Source organism: Mustela nigripes, chromosome 3 (assembly GCF_022355385.1).
Source record: "Mustela nigripes isolate SB6536 chromosome 3, MUSNIG.SB6536, whole genome shotgun sequence".
In the NCBI taxonomy this organism is placed as follows: Eukaryota; Metazoa; Chordata; class Mammalia; order Carnivora; family Mustelidae; genus Mustela; species Mustela nigripes.
The window spans coordinates 131259237-131281675 of record NC_081559.1 but is presented as its reverse complement, the minus strand read 5'-3'; positions in this window follow the sequence as shown (position 1 = coordinate 131281675).

The window sequence follows — 22439 nt, the reverse complement described above, 5'->3', positions numbered from 1 at the left end:
CACTTGTATGTGCTATCTCTTCTCCCAAAAACCATACAAAATGTTATTCCCCATTTTCCAACCGAGATGGTTTTCCAAAGGCAATACAGATAGTAGTTGTTGGAGGTGGGCTTTGCACAACTGCAACTGGTAAATAGAGAATGGCGATCATTTTGAATTATCTGGAACAGAAGCACCTTGTTAGTGAGCGTGAGAGATAAAATTGGAAGTGTGTGGGCAATTGATGGAGGGTTCTGAATGTAAGCCTGAGGACTATATCTATGACAGCGATATTACCAAGCAACTGCAGTTTTTGAGCAGCTGGGTAAAGTGATGAAAACAATATTGAAGAAGAGGAATCCAACATTTATGAGAGGAGAAAATAGAGGCAAGGAAACCAGCCAGAAGGTTTTTACAGTAATTGAGGCATAAGTTGAATTAAGCCTTCTGTGTGTGGGGGCTGTGGAAAAGAAAAGAAAGGGAGTTTGTTTGTTTACACCTTGTCTCGCTCCAAAGAAGACTTTAAGGTAGTTTGCAAGAATCTTTGAAATACAGCAAAGGAATGCAATGAGTGGCATGGGGGAAAAACATAAAAACAAACAAAGGTAATGAACTAGAAGTAAGGCCAGTGCATTTCTGATGTGGAAGGTGTCCTGCTCATCTACAACATAATTGAATAAGGGAATAAATCTGTATGTTCCAGAAATACAACTCTGTTCCTCTGGCTTAATGCAGGGGTGAATTTTAAAGTATATAGAAGAATTTGGGGGGCTACATACTCTTTAGGCAATCCAAAACTTGCACAACTTTTGATAAATATTACATGGCATTAAGTTGAAGTAATAGGACTGTGTTTATTGAATGCCAGAGATAAAAACCAGAAACCTATTCCTTAATCAAAGTCAAGCTGGTTAACATTGTTTTTGACATCTCCTTTTCAGAAAGGAGATGTGCCTGGGTAGACTACCCTAACTTCACTCATGGAGGAGTCAAGAATATGCTTGGGAGGGATAAAGATTCTCATGAGAAAAAAAAAAAAATGCATTAACTAAGTGGCGATCCTGGCCTCCAGTTTCAACTTCATGTAACACATCCATTTGAGAAATTTTTAAGGCAAATGGAAAACTAATATCACAAACATAAATATCTACATAAACCATAGAATTTTAGTTTTTCTAGTTTAACGCAAAACTTCCCGGATGTCCTTCAAATAGATTAACTCTATTAGGATGCGTATTTGGAATGAGCTAACTTTCTGCATGGTATGGAATAGGGATTAACAGAGAGGCATTAAGTGATGAATCACAGGGGTTAGAGCACAGTAGGGAGAAGAGAATGAGGCTGTACCCTTAGTCTATTCCTGTTAGACACTATCAGGGACTCTTAGTTGCAAACAACAAAATCCTTACTCCTACTAGTTATAGCAGAAAAAGAATTTGTTAAAAAAATTTTTGACTGGTTCCCTCAGCATGAAGTACATTTTATCTTGTGGCATTCACATATCCATACCTGTTTTCATATATACATAAAACAAAGTTTGAGTGGAGCAATACCTCTTGCTTTATGAGATTTAAACGTTCTTCTTGTTCTATTCTGTTGCATTTTAAGAAATTGCTGGTTGTAATTCGCTAAATGGATTTTACATCTTACTAATTGGTTGTGAACAATAGTTTAAAAAAAACCCCCACCATACTAAGGATTGTCAGATAGCTCTGGAATTTCTGGGATTGGCAAGTTAGGTTGGAGGTAATGCAGCCAGTCACAATAGTAAATGCACACCATAACTCAGCTTGAGTGAGTCACTGCTTCTTGTACCACCTGAGCTCATAGCCTTGATATGGAACACCAAGTACCAGAAATTCCACTACTCTTTTCCACAGAAGCTGGATGCATCCTTTGCCACCCTACTCTGAAAATGGATTCTGCCACAGCCCTGCTTCCTTGGGTTGTTTAATTCCAAACTCAAAGCTCCCATGAGTGTGTCTGTTGCTAGAGCCTGATGGACTGGTGCCTCAGCTGCAAGGAGAATACATTTTCTGTCTTCTTTCCTGGGAAGGCAGAGCTTATACGGTGGGGAAACCCCAAACACTGAGTATTTGTTGTGGAGGTGTTGGGCAGGTAAAAAAAAATGGCAGGTGCTCATTGCATCCCAGATAAATGGTGGCTTACACTCAGTTGATTCCAGAAAATAATTCATATTGAGTGCTTGGTATTCTTCATGATTATAAAATTGAGGGTATAGTAAAGTAGAAGTAGAGAGTACCAAGGTCAGTGTTGAGAGCCACAACAGAAGGCTGAAGTGAGCTATATATTTTGAGCAATAATACATAATAGTTGCTCTTGCTGGTTTTGAACAGAGAGCATTTTTTTCCAGAAACAGTACCAGTCTTATCTTCTAGGGCTTGAAAGAGAATATTTCACATGACAGACAAAGCTAGTATATGGTAATCATACAATCTTCTCTTACAGGAGAGCTCCAGACTTGCAAATTGACAGAATCCTTGATCACTCGTAGTACTCTGATGTGAAGATCTTTCTTAGGCCTAGATGCCAGATGATTACAGAGAAATCTCAAATAGCTAATTATAGGAGGCAATGGTTAGATGAAGGATTAGACACATTTTCGTTCTCTTAGACATGGGCCTTGTAGCATTTAGATGGCTCTTAACAAATGTGATTCTGGCAAATATTGTCAGTTATGGTAATAAACTGGGATATGAGAAGCTGAGAGAATGCAGATATGACTTTTGTTGTTATAATTGTCATCACGACTGTGCATAACAGCCGGAAGGCAGAACAAGTGACTTAACTAAGGCATAATTGTTCATGGTAGTAGTATTGATAATTTATTGTTTGTGTTATGCTGATTTGATTTGGTGGGGGGGGAGCTATCCTAGTTAAATAAAGATATTAACATTTTATTTTATTCAGAATTTTTTGAGCTCCTGTTAATAGTACTTAGGTTCTGTTCCTTATTAAGTCAATTGTTCAGGAAGAGAGAATAGCTTGAATGATTAATAAACCTAAGGATGGTCATCATTTATCTAAGTTAATTGTTGGTTGCTTTAAAGGATAAAGGAAGAGAAAGAGAAATCATGAAATATGTGCCCAAATGGGCCAAATACCATTATTCTAAATCTCAGAGCTCAGTTCAGAGTTGAGAAGAATTTTAGGATGTGTGGTCTTAATTGAGTATTGCTAGTTGAGTACAGCTGGAGGAAAACACACAACTCTGTTGTCTGATCTCACTTTAAATTTATGACTCCTAAGTTCCTGTGAGCCCTTAGTGCAATCCTGTGATCCTACTACATTTCACTAGCCAGTTCATTTTCTTGATCTCCTACATGATTATTTCCTGCCTTCTTTTCTCCAACAGATCTCCAACATTACCTCTCCATTCATTACTCTATACTGATAACCTCCCATCATTGACAACATAGAAGCAATCTGAAGAGAGCCTCCATACAGTGCCGTTCCCAAATCTATCAACTCACTTGTATTTGTCCCCACATCCACTTCCTTCTGGCCTACAATAATTAAAGAACTGTCCATACTTCTTTTTTAGTATGTTGGATCCCATTCCTTCTTGCCTACTCAAAGACACGGCATCTCTCTCATATTATTAACCCTCCATAATTCCTGGATTATTCTCATCATCATGTAAGTATACTATTGTAGTCCTGTGTACTATGTTTCTAGCTTCTGTAAACTTGATCCTTTAGTATTTGCCATACTGAAGATATTGGCAATATCTTGGCATATTGAAGATATGGCAGACATCTCATTCTGGACAACTCTTAATATGGCTGAATCACCTTGCTTTGGCCTCCAGCCTTCCTTATTTATATACCCTTCCAGAAACCAATCAGTCAATCAAACACAAACCAGTCAATCTAGAATCGACACCCACAACCACATTCTTTATGAGACTGTCATACTCCGGGCACTATACACCTGCCCTTATCACCCCAGGGTCAAGTACCAGATGACAATGGGCAAATTCTATGCCCCAGGGCCCATTGAAGTTGTTCAAACTAACCAATCCTAAGCCTGCTTGCCTTGCCTGACACTTTTTTTTTCCTGTAGAAACCACAGTGAAGTTCCCTCTCTCTTCTATCTCAAAACTGACCACAGTGTTTCTCACTCTGGCTCCCTGTCCCATGACGGGTACTCTCCCTGTATCTGTGAATATATGACTCACCATCTTTTCAGTGCCAGTTGTCTTCCAAACTGTTGCTCTTACTCTGCCTCAAAATTTCTATTATTACATTATATTTTAAAACACCCTTATTTGGAAAAAAACAGCACCATTCCCTTTTGGTGTTATATTCACTCTTTATATGTACTTTCTTTTTAAACTATATTCATTAGATAGTGATCCTACCCCCCTCTCAGTTTCCTGTCTTTCTGTTATTTCTTTAATTCCCTCTAGTCAGATTTTTGTCTTTACCACTTTGACGAATTCTCTTACCACAGTAAAATGTTGACTTCTGTCTTGCCAAATTCAAGAGTCCTCATTTTATTTAGTATTTCTGTAATATGTGAGGCAGGTGATTGCTCCCGTCTTGAAAAATTTTTTCTCACTTGCTCTTCTTTTCACTCTCCCTCTTGGTTTTTCCTTATCTACCTTACCTTTTTTCTTAGGTGCCCTTTCTTTCTCCTTCACACAGGTCATCAATTCTTAAACTCTTTGGTCTTATACCTCCTTATGCGCTTTCTTTTTTTTTTTTAAAGAGCTCTTTACAGTCTTCAGAATTGCTGGGGATCCCAAAGAGCTCTTGCTTATGTGGATTGCTCCTATTGCTGATTACTATATAAGAAATTCAAGCATAAAAATTTAAAAACATTTATTAACTTGCTTAAAAATAACCTGTTGGATATTTTAAAAAAGATTTTATTTATCTATTTGAGAGAGAGAGAGAGAGAGAGAGAGCACATGCATAAGAAAATATGGGTAGGAGGAAGTGGCAAAGGAAGAATCAGACTCCTCACTGAGCAAGGAGCATGATGCAGGACTTGATCTCATGACATGAACAGAAGGCAGATGCTTAACTGACTGAGCAACCCAGGTACCCCCAAACCCATTACATTTTAATATAAATAACATTTTTTTTATATAGAATAACCATATTTTCCCAAACATTTAGTGAGAAGAGTGTCACAGTTTTACATTTTGCTAATCTCTTTAATGTCCGGGTTAATAAAAAACAGGTGGATTTTCATATCTGCCTCTGCATTTAATCTGCTGCTGCATCACATGTCATGTGGCACCTAGAAAACTCCACTATATTTTTGTGAGAGAATGAGAATGAAAAAGGCAAATGTGATCTTAGTATTGTTATGAAAATAACATTGACCATGTGTGCCTCCTAAAAAAAATCTCAGGGATCTGCAGAGGTCCCTGGCCACATTTTATTCCTGGTTCGCCTAGGTCACCTCACCTGTGTCCTTAAATGCTGTCTCTGAATGTGACTCCAGAAATTTACATCTCATGCTAGATGACTTCTCTGAATGCCAGGAGATGTATTTGTAAATTTCTATTTTGCATCTCCTCTTGTCTAAGAGGCAGTTCAAACTTAACATGTCCCAAATTGGACTCAGTTTACCCCCACAAACTTGATCATCATTCCCCATTCCAATCAATGGATTCCAGTTGCGTGAGCCAAAAAAAGATTGTGTTATTCTTAACTTCTTTTTTTCATATTCCACATCAAATTCATTAGCAGATCGTGCTAATCTTGGAAATATTTTTCAAATCCAACCTCTTCTCATGATGTCTGTCACCACTCATCCTACTCCAAGCCACCAGATCTCTTGCTGGGATTATCACAATGAATTCTGCCTCCTTGATTTACATTTCATATAGTTCTCCCTATCTGGTCTCTTCACAGGAAACCCAAGGGATCTTTTGGAAATTTGAGTCAGCTTCCTCTAATGGCTTTTGATCTGAATCAACGTAAAATCCACAGCCCCTGCCATGGACTGCAGGACCTCATCTCCTCCCACGCTTCTCTGCATCTCCTGCAACAGGGAGAGACTCCGCTCTTCCTCAAACACACAAAATAGTCTGCCTCAAGGTCTTTGAACTGAGTTCTGTTGGCCAGGAATGCTTTTCCTCTGCACAAACATGTGGCTCAATCCCTTGTTTCCTTTAGGTCACTCCTCAGATGTCACTTTTGGTGACTACCTTGTATACCCCCATGATCATTCTATCTCCTTCTGCTACTTTATTATTTCTCATATCACTTACCACCCCTTCGTTGGTTTGTTATGTACCTATTTGTCTGTTGGCTTTCTCCCTTTCCAGGAGAATGTAAGTTTGAGGGCAGGGGCTTTCTGTTTTGTTTACTTCTGTGTCTCTAGTGCCTGATTGATTGTGGGTACTTGTGCATCAAGGGCAGATGGCCAAGCAGCACATGTACCAGGCCTGCTGGAGCATTGTTGATGGGGAAAACTCATGGAGACAGGAGCATTAAGAAGTCCCCTGTTGCTCATTGCATTACAGGGCATTGCAAAGAGATGTAGCAACTACATATGTTAGACTCTGGGAGAGGGTCCCTGACTCTTAGGCTATTTGAAAGAGAGATAGAAGAGAGGCCTTTGAAGCTGCATAATCAGATAAGCATCATCCACTTCCCCGAACACAAAAGCATTTCAGAGTGGCAGAGCTTTGGCTCTAGTTCTGTCCTGACAGTTCTATTTGTGTTTGTGATAACACCAGCTCTTTCCTAGCTCTGAGAAGGAGGATGCCCGTGGGGTACCCTAGTTGTAGCTCTGTGCTGTGACAAGGCCATGGCACAATTTGCCATGTAAGCCTTCAAGACTGGGAGTGAAGGACTCCTTCTTACAGCACCGCTGGGAGCTGTGGTCCAAACCTTATATTTGACTAGAGGCCTTTGTCTTAAGTGCTGAGCCATGGTCAGTAGCCATTCAACTTTATGGAAGACTAACTTCTGGCCAACTAGCCTTCAGGACAAGATCACCTTTACCTGCCAACATGTAATAAATATTTATTGGCTCAATTAATATCCTCATGAGGGTGACTGTGTGTAATACAAACAGTCCTCAACTTATAACATTGATTTATGACTGACTACACAAAACAGGGAGGAACAGTGTTAGAGAAGGAAAGTTCTTTGGGATTCATAACAAGAATCTTGGGGCCCCATTAGTATACTGGGGAGGAATTGGGCTATAGAGTCACCCTCTTAGGCAAATATAGTAAAATATTTTTCCTTAAACCAAGGTAGAGGACTGGTTTTTCTAATGTAGCCCCTATTGATATCCTCGAAGTACCTATTCTCAACCTTCTTAATTTATTTTTCAGTAAAAGTTACCATGAAGAAGATAATACAAAATCATTATATCTTTGTTTAAAAAATAATATTCTAGATTTGTTTGAAATAAACTTCTATTTTTAGTATATTATGGCTTGATAAGTTTGGAGGAGGGCTCTCCAGGTCTAGAAATTTACTCACGTCTTAAAACTTTTTTTTTTTTTTAACCTACAGGAAAACACTTTTACGTGGAGTATAACTTAAATTAAGAATTGGAAGGTAACCTGTTTATAATTTAGGTATTGATTCTTTAGTCTATTTTCTCTAGTGAATTACCTTTGATTATGAGTCACATACAGAAGTTGCTATGCCAATTCACCAGGGTAGCTACTGCAAAAACAAAGGTCAAGAATCTGTACATTGCAAAGTTAACTTAATATTCCACCATGGCAAGCCGTACCATTTTCTCAACTCCTTTGCAAACTTGTTATTTGTCTTGTGTCCTGACCACACTGCATGAACTGTCCATTCAGAGCCATCAGCTGTCTCTTCATGGTCAATGACGTGTTGTCACACCTCAGCTTTCCCAGCTTCTCTACAGTGTTTCACAGACCTGACCACTTCTCTTCAAACTTTACCTCTTGTCCTAACACAGCACTGTTTTGATTTCTTCCCAATTCCCTTCCATCTTCTTTGTTTGCTTCTCTTCTTCCACTCCAGCTAATTGGAGGAATTCCCCCAAATTCTGACTTTGTAACTTTTCTGAGTTTTATGTTCATAGGCATCACCGTGAACATCTTGTTTCTTGCACAGCTCCCTCCTTAGCCGTCATTTTTATTCTGAGCTGCAGAATCCAGTGCTCTGAAATGTGCAACAACTGTTTAACATCTCTCACTTGCACCTCCTTTATGTCCAAATACAATTCATAATCCTTTCATCCCTAAACCTTTCAAACTGAACTTCCCTTTTCCTGTGATGAATCAAAGCTAGGTAATCATTTCTGGCTTATTCACTTCATATATTGATTCCATAGAGTTAGTTGGCAAGAAATGTGAGTTTTATGTTCCAAATCTTTTGTAAACCCAGCTCCTAGTGCTACCTCTTTCTCTCTTGATTGTACGATTATAAAATACTTTCAACTAATCTTCCTGCCTCTGATTTCTTGCCACTCTAATTCCTTCTGACTCTGCTTTCTGATTAATCATGGTTAAATTCACCTGGAGCCAGCTTCTCATTATATATCAAATTCATTATAAATTCCATACCTGAATCTTCATGGTATGTTGCCACTACAAACCCCAATCTATCTTCCCAAGTTTCTTTCTCATTGCTTCTCTGTTTATACCCTGCAGTGTTTTCCTCAAGCTGTTTCGCTGGCTTCACATGATTTTTCTTGCCCATCTCCCCCTCCTGAAATCTTAAATGTCCTTCCACCTCAGATGCTGCCTTCTGGATGGTCTTTTCCTGTTTAATTGGATAGGATTTCTTGTCCTTTAAATTCCCAAAACACTTTATTTGTACTCTTTTCATGGGCCCTTTCCTTTTCTCATATTCTCTTACAGTCATGTGTATTTTTACCCTTTTTAATTTCACTATTGCATGTATTAATGTAAGAGATATTTGCTAAGTTCCTGTGATGTGTCAGGTACTAGATTTGGCCTGGTTCTTCCACTATAAGATAGACAGAGTCCCTGTCCTCACAGAAATGGAACATTCTAGATATAAAATTAATCTCTGAAATTATCTTCTAAAGCAGGTCAACCTCAGTCACTATTAAGATTTTGGGCCAGATAATTTCGTGTTAAGCGGGAGCCATCTTGTACATTGTAGTGTGATTAGTACTGTTGGTGGCCTGTACCCAATAGCTGCCAACAGTACCTCTCCCCAACTCTGATAATCAAAAATGTCTCTAGACATTGACAAATGTTTTCTGGGCAAAAAGTCATCCCTGGTTGAGACCCACTGCTTTACAATGTTTATCAAACTTCTTTTTATCAATTAATGTTGGTTGAATTAGTTGAAATAACATATTTCATCTTCCCACTAGGTATAGGCCACTATTATTGACTTTAGTGATTGCAGAAAGAACCGAAGATAAGGTATGGGTTTGAATGACATTTTTGGATGTGTCTTCTACTTACTAAGGTTTTGAACTGCAGCTTGTGTGTCACTGTGTGTCTCTTTTATTGATGGGAGAAACAAATGAATTAACCCACAGAGCATTATTAGCATGTTACCTGGCACAAAGTGCAGAGTAAATGTTCAACAAGTCTCCAGTGTAAGCAGCCTAGGGGATGAAGTGTCTTCTTTTGTTTGGTTACAGTGGGAACATTAGCAGGCTGAGAGACACACATACACTTAGCCCTAAATCGGCATTATACATGGGTTTTCTCTTCTCCTCTCCTCTCCTCTTCTCTTTTTTTTCAGGCTTGAACACCTGAGATGAAGAGTCACATGCTGTACTGACTGAGACAGCCAGGCTCCCAAATTGACATTATATAGATTAAACATAAAGTTTGAAGGGGTTTTGGGAAATAATGAACAGAGACAACTATGGTTATTTGGGGGGGGCGGTATTTTTTTTTTGGAGGAAGTGAGTTTCTAGTTAGACTTTGAAAACTTTAAAGGGTGTACATTAATGGAGAAGAGGGGATGCAATGTCAAATGCTTAGGTAGTTTTCTAAAAAACTTCAGAATAATAGTGGTGTTTAGCCAGGATAACCATCTACCCTGTTTTGTGGGCCTCGTTAATTATCCCAGTCATCCCAGGTCACAAATGTGGACTCACCATTTATAAGTAAAGTTCTTTGTTTAGCATGCCCTATGTCTTTATCAGCAGAATTGTGCTCATGGAAATTCAAACGTTTGTTTATCATTTGGAGCCAATCCCTCCTGGGGCCTTCTTACTTAGCCTTTGGGAACTCAGCTTTGGTTGCATTTGTTATTCCATAGGGGCTTTTGTGATTAAGCCTTCTAGGTTTTAATGGAGAGTTCATTCCCTTCTCTATAGTTTACTGTTGTTTTGGTTAAGAATATGTTGATGTGAATGGAGCTAGCTGATAATTTTCAGGAGACCAAGAAAGAGACTATAAAATTTAGGCAATTTTATAGTCCTGGAATTTTCAGTAGCATTTACAACTCAATGTACAGCAGAATAAAGCAGTACACGGGAGACTTTTGTAGTGAAGTTTAGCAATTCTATAATTTGGGGTAAAATAAAAAACTGATCTGGCTGACACCTTCTGTTTTTTTCTCCTCAAAAACTGAGCATACCAATGTAATTGCTTAAATCTAAGTTCTTGTCTCATGGCTTTCATTCAATACAAATATGCCTCATATACCACTCTGTTAATCTGTGCTACTTTGCTCCCATTTGGGGAAGAAGTCTTTAATACTGTCACCCTTTTTTTCCTCCTATAGCTCACCTTGCTTTTAATGAGAGATTCCTTGAGGATACTGGGAAGGATATCAGTGAATAACATTGTTTTTACCAGGATGGACAGAAATTTAAGCTTAACTGGAGGAGGCACAAGCTTCCCCCACTTCCTTTTTTCTTGATTCTTTTCCTAGCTACCACCTCATTTGATAAGCTGATGCTCCAAGAATCACTACTTTTCTTTGTTTTTTTTAATAGGCATATATTGAAATATAACGTTATATTAATTGCAGGTGTACAATTGTACAATGTACAATAAATGTACAATCATTATACAAATATACAATGATTCGATGTTTATATATACAATGAAGGAATCACCACAATCAGTCTAATTGAGATCTGTCACAGTAAATAGTTACAGTTTTTTTTAATGATGAGAATTTTTAGAATCTACTCTTAGCAAACTTTCAAATATGCAATACAGTATTATTAACTGTACTCACCATGTTGTCCATTACATCCCCATGACTTACTTATTTTATAAATGAAATTTTGTACCTTTGATTCCCTCAACCCATTTTTGCCCAGTTCCACTCCCACCAATCTCCTGACTCTGAAAACCACCAGTCTGTTCTCTGTATCTATGAGAGAGGCTTCTTCTTTTTTAAACATTCCACATAGAAGTGAGATCATATAGTGTTTGTCTTTCTCTGTCTGACTTCACTTAGCATAATGGTCTCAAAGTCCATCTACAAGAATCACAATTTCTCAAGAAGACAAAGAACGTTTTTGGAATCCCCCCTTTTTCTCACCTGTCCTCCACTGTTACCTGTTATGCACTTTCGGGAAGCAAGGGCTTCCTAGCCACACAACTGTCAGGCTTTCCATCCTTGGCTCTTTTACTTACTTGCTTTCCTATGTTGGGCAGGTATTTTATACTCTGCTTCACTGAGTTATTGTGAGGACCAAATGCATTATGTATGTAAAGACTTAGCATATCCTTGGAACAGAGTTTAAAAAATTCAGTTATTATTCATATTAGCTGCTAATTGTTCGAATCTTGTTTTCTAGGATATTCTTCATACATAGTGAAGATGCTTTTGCTTGTAGGTAAAACTGACTTTTAATCTTTATTTATTTCTAAAGTTTATTTATTTATTTATTTATTTAAGAGAGAGAGGGAGAGAGAGAGAGCGCAAAAGAGAACAAGCGAGCCGGAACACAGGTGCGGGAGACGACCAGAGGGAAAGGAAAAAGCAGACTCCCTGCTGAGCAGGGAGCCGTGGGATCATAACCTGAAAGGAAGGCAGACACTAAACTAACTGAGCCACCCAGGTGGCCCAAGACTGGCTTCTAATCTTTAAATGCAACAGTGACCTGAAAGTAAACATGCTCAGTCAAAGATTATTTGTTTCATGTTTGGTGGTGTTTCAAACCCTTACAAATGAAAGTCAAATATTAGCAATATTTGTAGAAACATTATAATACTGAATTATAATATGGAAAGGGGTAAAAGGGTATGCGGGGGCAGTGGCAAAGAGAAATTTGGAGGATGGAATAGGGGATGGAAACAAACTTTGAAGCAAAAAAGGAAACAATAAGAAAAGGGAGTTATAGCACCTTCCTCCCTAGCATTAACAGCATCAGGAGGATTTCAATTCAATTAATGCCTCAGAGTAGAGTGGGCTAGACTGACTCTGACACCACCAGTGTCCAGTTTCCCAGGAAATGGAAAATTCAGCAACCATAGTCCAAGTAACCAGAGAAGGGGCCAGGGGTAATAGAGCAGAGATGGGGTCTGGGAGCCCAGATGAGAAGGACTCCCAGTTGCTTTCAAGGCTTAAGCAGCTTCTCCAGAGTCCAAGGAAGGCTGAAGCTGGGCGCAAGTGTAGGGCACACTGAAGCAGTAACTTCTAACTCAGGGAATGGAACAAAATGCCAAGGCAGGTGAATGAAATGGGTTTTGTAATTGAGGTTTGTAACTTAGCAATTAATGATTATTTGTGATCTGCTCACTGATTTTTAGCTGTATAATTTCTATTTTTTTAAAAAAATATTTTATTTATTTATTTGACAGACAGAGATCACAGGTAGGCAGAGAGGCAGGCAGAGAGAGAGGGAAGCAGGCTCCCTGCTGAGCAGAGAGCCTGATGCGGGGCTCGATCCCAGGACCCTGGGATCAAGACCTGACCCGAAGGCAGAGGCTTTAATCCACTGAGCCACCCAGGCGCCCCTAATTTCTATTTTTTTTTCTTTTTTTTTTTAAATTTTTTATTTTTTATAAACATATATTTTTATCCCCAGGGGTACAGGTCTGTGAATCACCAGGTTTACACACTTCGCAGCACTCACCAAAGCACATACCCTCCCCAATGTCCATAATCCCACCCCCTTCTCCCAAATGAGAATATCACCAATCCAGGGAAAGCACCTTACCATAAAGTTACATTTTATTAAGAAGTTAAAAAATAGAAATGAGACCTAATTTCTATTTTTTAACTTCTTAATAAAATGTAACTTTATGGTAAGGTGCTTTCCCTGGATTGGTGATATTCTCATGAATAGCGGGGAAGGTGAGGCAATGCAGGGAGGAGCCACCAGGGCGATGGCACGTGTCTTTGGAACTATTTCACGAAACTAATACCTGGAGAAATTTGTTTGAAATTTGAAAAAATGTCACACTTTATATAGCATATCCAGATATACAAAGCACTTTTACATATGTAATCTTTCTTGTTTCTCACAGCAGCTCTGTAAAAAACAGATTTTCCTTTAGAACAAAATTTAGTTTAAACTTTCATTTATAATGAAAATGTGTATTGGTATATATTTGGTATACAGTGGTCTATACATGTTGCTACTTTCATAAATGGAATCTCCATGGCAATTATTTACCTAATGGAAGTTATTTTTACTTTAGTGCCAAACGACAAGTTTTAGAATGGGATTGGAACAAAAGAATGGAGATCCAAAGTTGAATTAACTTCAATACCAGTTGCTTTTTAACTTGTATTAAGTCAGCTCTTTAACTTATGAAATAATCTCTTATTTTTAAAAAAGATTTATTTGTTTAGTTGAGAGAGAGAGAGAGAGAGAAAGAGAGCACAAGTGGGTTGGGGGGCAGAAGGAGAGAGAGAGAGAGGATCTCAAGCAGACTTCCTGCTGAGTGCGGATTCTGACCTGACTGGGGGCTAGATCTCACAACCTTGAGATCATGACCTGAACTGAAATCAGGAGCTGGATGCTTAACTGACTGAGCTGCCCGGGCACCCCAAATTATCTCTAATTTTGAATGCTTAGACTAGATTATGAGATCAAGGATTTTGTAAATTGAGAACAACATTCCCCCCCCCGCTTTTACCGAGTTGTGAGTCTAATAAAACTTGTTAAGAAGGACCTCAATTTCTGCTATGTGGCTCCCAAGATTTCAAACACATATTTTAGAATGAATGGCTTAAGAAGGTGGTAATGTTACTTTAGAATTGGCAAACTGTTTATCTAAATATAAATGTAAAATACTCATTATATGGATAAATTGATCTAATTTTGATGTCTTTGAGTTTACCCTTTAAACTCTACCTGTAAAAATTTATTTAGAAGATATGATAGGAATATCATAGAACTTTGTAGAAGTTATTTATAGAATAGCTTTGTAGAAGGGTATTTTACTTGGCCAAATTTCTAAGAGAGGACACATTCAGCTTTATATAACACACACACACACACACACACACACACACACACACACACACACTCCTGCTTCATGGTATATTCCAAAAAGAACTGATAGTTTAGGAGATATTTAAAAACCTAGGATCTTTTTTAGGCTAGTCATATCTCTTATGGTTTCAACTCAGTAACATTTATTTATGATCCATAAGTTTAGAATGTTTAGGGGAATTTGTGTCAAAATTTTAGACAAAATAATGCACAAGATAGTTTAATTTGTGTTTGCAGGAGAAAAGGGGCTGCTGAAAAAGTTGACATATTTCTACTTGGCTTCTCTGCCCTGAAACAGCCTTGAAATCCTGGATAATACAAATAATCATACAATTTGCTCTGGATGTTTGATTATGGGCATATTGTTCCTACACTGAGAGCGTGACGCTTTCAATCATGTCTTGGATTTGTAAATATAGAAACAATGTTCTTAACATAGTGTGCTTTCATTTAGAAGCAGAACCAATTACATAGGTTTTGTTCTTTGTCTGGAGATGATGGTGTGCTAATCAGGGCTAGACAAAAAAATCTGAATCAAGGGAGAAATAACTGATGAGAAATGAGAAGGCCGTCATGGCCCAGGAACAAGGTTTCTTCCAGTGCTTCAGTCTGTTGTTACTGGGTGAATGGCATCCCTGGCAGTTGGAGACAAAAAAAGAGGGAGGGAAAGAGTAAGAGTAGAGGAAGAGAAGATGTGAATCTGGATTAAAGGCTGGCTCACATATCCACAATTGATTTGGAAATAAGTAGAATTCACCTAAGAACCATTACCCTGATATGCTTTGTTCAACTTCAGAATTAAAATGATTCGGTTAAAATATCACAAACCAGTGGTTGTCAGTCAGGCATAATTTTGACAAAGTATGAAGACACTTTTCATTGTCTTGAGGTGGGGTGCTATTGGTGTTTAATGGTCAGAGGCTAAAGATACTGCTACACATCCAATAATACACAGGACACTCTTCTACTCTAACAAATTATCCAGCTCAACATATCAATAGTGCTGAGGTTAAGAAAACTAGCCATGGGTCATATTTTTAATAGGTGCTTATTGGTGAGACTACTGCTTTGTTCAAAGCAATTTGTCCAAGTCTTTTATCAACATATGTGAGAGAGAAGGTGATGGTAGTACTATCTTTCTTTCTTTCTGATTGTGTATTACTTTCCTTTACCCTTTCCTATAATGAGAAGCAACATGGCAGGGGAAAAGGTACCCATGGGCTTTGGAGTGACTGATTCTGTAATGTGATGATCATAAAAAATGTACCTCAAGAATGTATGAGAGGATTAAATGAAATTATAGATGTTAAGGGCATATAATGAACACAAATATTAGCTCTTACTCTGTTAGCAGAAGACCTTCAGAAAGTTAACTTCAGCAAGCTTCCATTTTCAATTGAATAAATTAGAGATAGTAATAGCTTATGGAGATACAGTGAGGACTGATTGTAAGTGCCTCACCAATTGTTTGACCTAAACAGGCACTCAAGGCATAATAGCTACTGTTGTTATTTTTATCATGAGAGTTAATTTCCAAAAATATGTCTAAGAGCACAGTCAAAAGTAGATATTACTGAAGGCAGTGGGGAGAACAAGAGAATATGAACTGAGGTGAGAGAAACCTGTAGTTTTAGCCCTGGCAAAGCTGTGTAATTTTAAATAACATGGTTCCCAGTTTCCAATTTGAGCCATTTCACAGTTCTGGTGCATATCAAGTGCAATAGCCATTGTGGAGTGCCTGGCACAGAGCCTGGTATGTATTGAGTGTTCAGAAAGTGGTAGTTTCTCTTTCTTCCTGGCCCAAAGGACTTCATCTGTACTTCATGAACTAGAACATTGTTTTAACCTAGGATCCATTGGAAGCAGAGGCTGAAGTGAAAGATGATATATGGGATATTTTGGAACGAGATTCCAGAGAGCAGTAGTGAAGAAACTGGATAAAGGGGGGGCGCCTGGGTGGCTCAGTGGGTTAAGCCTCTGCCTTTGGCTCAGGTCATGATCCCAGGGTCCTAGGATCGAGCCCCGCATCAGGCTCTCTGCTCAGCAGGAAGCCTGCTTCCTCCTCTCTCTCTCTGCCTGCCTTTCTGCCTACTGCCTACTTGTGATCTCTCTCTCTGTGTCAAATAAATAAATAAAATCTTTAAAAAAAAAAAAAACTGGAAAAAGGGAAAACCAAGGCAAGGAGGTGCTAGTGTGTAGTCTCTGCTTGGACGATGGTACTCAATTCTTTGGTATGTTCCAAGAGCCTAGGAGAATTTTCCTTTTCTTTATCATGTCTTTTGATGAGCAGAAGTTTTAATTTTGAGGAAGTCCAATTAGCCATTTTTTTAAAAAAAATTGGTTAATGCTTTGTGTCCTAAGAACTCATTGCTTATCGTCAGATCAAAAAGATAATCTTTTCTGTTTTCTTCTAATAAATGTTAGAGTTTTAATTTTTATGCTTAGGTCTATAATTCACTTTGAATTAATTTATGTGTGAGAGTTAGGAGCTGAGATGAATTTTTTTTTCTCTCACATGAATATATAGTTACAACACCATTTACTGGGGAAAAAACAACTCTGATCATTTCCTCATTGATATTTGGTGTCTTTGTCAAAATCAGTTGGCTATACATGTGTGGGTCTGTTGTTGGATTCTGTGTCCTTTTCTGTTATCTATTTTTCTATATTTGCACCAATATCCCATTGTCATGATTACATCCTTATTGTAGGTATTGAAATCAGGTAGTTTAAGTTATTCAACATTGTTCTTATTTTTCAAAATTGTTTTGGCCACTGTTAATAACTTGAATTCCATATAAATTTTAAAATTAGCTTGCCAATTAAAAAAACTGCTCAGATTTTATTTGGATTGTATTGACTCTGTAGATCAGTTAGGGGAAGATGATATTTTAATAATGTTAATTCTTCCAAATCATGAAGCTTTTATTATATTTTTTCTCTGAAAGTTTTTCCTAATAAAGGCATTTAAAATGATGCATTTCCCTTTAAACACTGCTTTTGTTGCATTCTATAAATTTTGTTATGTTGTGTTTCATTATCATTCAATTAGAAGTATTTTCTAGTTTTCCTTGTCATTTTTCTTTGGATGATGCATTGTTTAGAAGTGTGTTGTTTGACTTTCAATTTCTTGGTTTTTTTTTTTTGATGTCCTATTATTATTATTATTATTATTTAATTTGATTTTTCTTATTCTGAGAACACTATATCAACCTTTTGAAATTTATTGAGACTTTGTTTTTTATTTTTTAAGATTTATTATTTATTTTTAGAGTGAGTGAGAGAGAATGAGCATGCACGAACAGAGGGAGGGGCAGAGGGAGAGAGAGAGAGAGAGAATCTTTAGCAGACTCCCTGCTGAGTGGGGAGCCTAACAGGCTTGATCCCAAGACCCTGAAATCATGACCTGAGCTGAAGTCAGATGCTTAACTGAGTCACCCATTGACCCCTGAGACTTAATTTAGGGCTTAACATATAGTCTATTTGAAGAATATTCTATGCTCATTTGAAAATAATGTGAATTCTGAACTTCTTGGGTATTGCTAGATATTAAGTCAAGTTGTGAATAATATTCAGATCTTCTGTATCCTTACAACTTTTTAAAAATCTCTTTGTCCTATCAATTACTGAGAGATAAATGATAAAATATTTAATCATGATTGTGGATTTTTGTCTTTTTTCTTTTAGGTTTATAAATATTTGCTCTATATGTAGAGTGCATATACACATTTAGGTGCATGTACACATTTAGGATTATAATGTCTTCCTGGTGAATTAACTCTTTTTTTATTACAAGATACTACTACTTGTCCCTGGAAATATGTATAGTTTTGAAGTCCACTTTGGTGTAAATCTAGTGATTTTAAATTCTGTTTGCATTGTCACTTTCTCTCTCTTTTTTTTCTCTCAACTGATTTTTATCTTTATATTTAAAGTGTGTGCCTTGTCTACAGCATGTAGTTAGGTCTTGATGTTTAGTCATTCTGAGTCTCTTCCTCTTAACTGGAGATTTAATCCATTTACATGGATTGTACTTACTGGTATGGTTTAGTTTATATCTGCTATTTTGCTATTTGTTTTCAATTTGCCCCATCGATTTTTGGTTCTTCTTTTCCACCCTTGTTTTTATTTAATCTAGTCTTTTTTTTTTTTAAAATTCAGTCTTATATTTTATATTTCCTGTTGTTCTTTTAGTTTATTTATTGATAGGTGCTCTAGGAATTACAATAGACACCCTTAAATTACTATGGTCTACTCAGAATGAAGAGTGAATCACTTCATATAAAATGTGAGAAAATTCAATATTATAAATCCACTTATATCTCTTTCCCTTTTTTGCTGTTGTTGCTATATATTATTTTGCTTTACATATGTTATAAGCCCCCATGTTATTATGTTATTATTTTGTTTTGAACAGTATGTTGTCCTTTAAGGAAATTTAAAAAAGAAAAAAAAGGTAGATCTTTATATATATTTACCCATATATTTACCATATGTGGTACATCTTATACCTTCATATAGATCCAAGTTTCCATCTGCTATCATTCCTTTGAACCTGGAGATTTATTTATTTATGTATTTCTACTGTTGAAAAATTTTCTCAGCTCTAATCTGAAAGTTTATTTTATTCTAATTTTGAAAGGTTTTCTCTAGACATAGAATTCTAGTTGCCCTTGTTCTTTGAGCTTTACAAGATGTCCTTACATTGTGTCTGTTCTTCACTGATTCTGTTGAGAAGTGAGTCATCACTATTGCTGTCATCCCATATGTGATATGTCATTTTTCTCTTACCTTTGATTTTGAAGTGATTAGGTATGTTTTTCTTTATATTCCTCTTGCTTGAGGTACACTGAACTTCTTGGATCTATAAGAATTTTAGAATCAAATTTACCCCAATTACAGTAAAATTTAGTAGCTTGAAACCATAACATTTATTAACTCACAGTTTCTGGAGGTTGGGAGTCTGGGCTAGAATCTTGACCATTATCTTGATTATACAGACATCTTTGTTTTATTTCCAGTTTCAGAGGGAAAGCTTTCAACATTTCACTATTGACTATGATGTTTGTTGTAGGTTTTTTGTTTAGTTTTTCTAAGGTACCCCATATCATCTTTAGGAAGTTCTCAAGTCCCATTCTATCTAGTTTGCTGATAGTTTTTAATATGAATAGAAATTTCATTTTATCAATGTTCTTTCTACATTTATTTGAATGATTCTTTTTCTTTATTTTGTTAACATGTTGAAATATAATGATTGTCTTTAAAAAAAATTAAACCAACTTTGTATTCCTAGAGTAAATCCAGTTTGATCATTATGAATTATCCTGATTTACATATCTGGATTCAGTTTACTAATATTTTTATCAGGATATTTTCATCTATGTTCATGGGAGACACTGATCTGTAATTTTTTTCTTATAATATCCTTGTCAAGTTTTGTGTCAAGGCTATTCTATTCCCATAAAACAAGTTGGCACGTTTCCCCCTTTTTTCTATTTTCTGAAAGAAATCAGCAAATCTTATTAATAAGTGGCAAAGCTAATATTCAAACCATGAAGGTTGGCTTCAAAATCTATGCTTTTAATTATAGTGCTTTGTTGACTTTCCTCTTAATTCCTCTCTTTCTCTCTCAATATGCATATCCCAAGCCTCAGTTCTCCCAGGGAAACACAAAGAGTACCATCTACCATGGTACTCTTTGCAATACTAATGCAATACTTGCATTAAAGGAGAGAAATCCTGAGATTGGGGCCCAAAACTTTTCTAATGGGCAGTAAACATGACTGTCCTTTGCTCTGGACAGGCCTTCTTTTAGTTTTGAAATGCATCACACACCTGGTACCTTCAGAAACTGTACACAGTGTTTCCTCTGCTAAAACTACCTTTTCCAAACCCAAGTTCTTCACAGTTCATCCCTAAGATGTCAGTCTAAGTACCTCTTCCTCACAGAAGACTTCTTTGACTCCAGTGGTTTGGGGAGGTCACTTTCTTCATTAGTGCTCTTTTTTTGCACACCTTTCTTCTTCTCTGTAATATATAATTACAACTGTAAGGAAATAATTCACTGCGTAAAGTTTGTGTCTCCAGCTTGAATATAAACTCCTTGAGGGTAGAGACTGTGTCATTCTTATTCATGACACCTAATACATATTTATCGAATGTCTGAATTCTCTAAGTTCCTTTTTTTAAATTAAAATATTTTAAAAAGATTTTATTTATTTATTTGAGAGAAGGATTACACACAAGCAGGGTGGGGGTAGGGGTGGGGTAGGTGAGTGGGGCAGAGGAAGAGGGAGAAACAGACTCCCAGCGGAGCAGGGAGTCCAAAGCAGGGCTCCATCCCAGGACTTGAGCCAAAGGCAGACATTTAACTGACTAAGGGCACACATATATTACTGCAGTTTTGTGGATGGATAGAAGGGTTGACAACATAATACATATTTTCACTTTTCCAAAAGATTCCACTAAGTTCATCTCTTGATCTACTTTTTGCTTTCTATTACTACAACAACCTCACTTGACGTTCATACATGTGTATCTATTGGCTTGAGTCTCTCACAAAGTGGGAGGGAATAGGGCTAGGAAGGAAGTTGCTAATGAAAGGTAGCCTGGATCATGGACAATAGAGACACTAGAAATAATAAAGAGTAGTATATTGTATATGCTATAATATAGAGTAATACTAGTAATATATAATAATGCTACAATATATAATAATAATAATACATAATAGTAATAGAGTAAATAGCTAACATTTACTGAACACTTAATATATGCCAGACACTTCAGTAGTATTCTACACATCTTCATTTAATCTTCATGGCATTATTGTAATATAGTTCAATTATTATCACCATTTTATAGGTAAGAAACTGAAACTCGAAGAGACTAAGTTACACTCTTAAGGTCACAGAGCCAGTGAGTGGCAAGGCTAGGACTTGAACCCATATCAGCATGACTCCAAGAATCCATGCTCTTACCTACTGAACCATAGACTGCCTTATATAATTTCCACTGGTTGTCAAAATATGGTGAGAATCCTTAGGAAAGAGATTATAAAGTGATTTCTTTGATCTAATTTCAGTTCTACAGTGACAAGCAAATCTTTGTGATAAAGAAAATATTCAGATTTAGAACTGCAAGTGCCTTTCTAGCTGGCTCAAAATTATTTGGCTTTGTGATGGGGTTAGTTCTATGATTCTAATTAAACTTTTTCAGTTTTCTTAACGGTTGGTTAATCTTAAGCTTTAAAAAAGGAATCGTAATTTAGCAGCTCAAAAGATGAGTTTACCACTAAATGCACAAATATAAGTACATATAACTTTTTCATGAGAAAACTCAGTCAAGTTCTTGGGTAAGAGACATCCTCCAACATACACTGCAACAGCAGTGTAATGACTGCTCACCAGAAATTCCAGTGTCACTAAAAATTCCTACTTCGGATAAGATTAAATCCTTTATTACTCTGGTTATTGTAGAGATGGTGCCAAGACAGGGAAGTCTTATGAAAGACATTTATTTTTCCATGGAATATGTTAATATTTATTTAATTAAACTCATAACCCTTTGTTTAGAATGTATTTATAGAAAAGGGAGAAAAACAGACTCTGCAATTAGTTTTCTTGTATCTAGGACAAGCTTGTTATAACAGTCATGGGACATATTTTACGGGTGCTATTTCGGCATTGACTATTTTGAAAACTAGGAGAAAAATGCTTTAAAGTCAATACTGTCCAATTTAAAAATACTGAGTTGGACCATATACCATAACATATATTTAACCATTTCCAATTTCTTTTGAATCAGGTATGTGCATTGGCTTTCCATTTTAGAGATGGCTCAATTATCTTGGTATTCTTACATTTTTAACAAATGTCTAAAAGGATTATAATACTGTTTTTTCTTCTCCTTTCAGAGGCCTACTGAGACAATGACTGCATCTTAATGTCCCTTGTGCTCGCCATCCTGTATATGATCATTTTGACTACCTAGGGTATAACTCAGCATTAGTGGCTTGACTGTCCTTTAGGGTTGTCGGAACTTGGTAACTCTCTTCCCCTCCATTTTCTCTCTTCCCTCCCTCA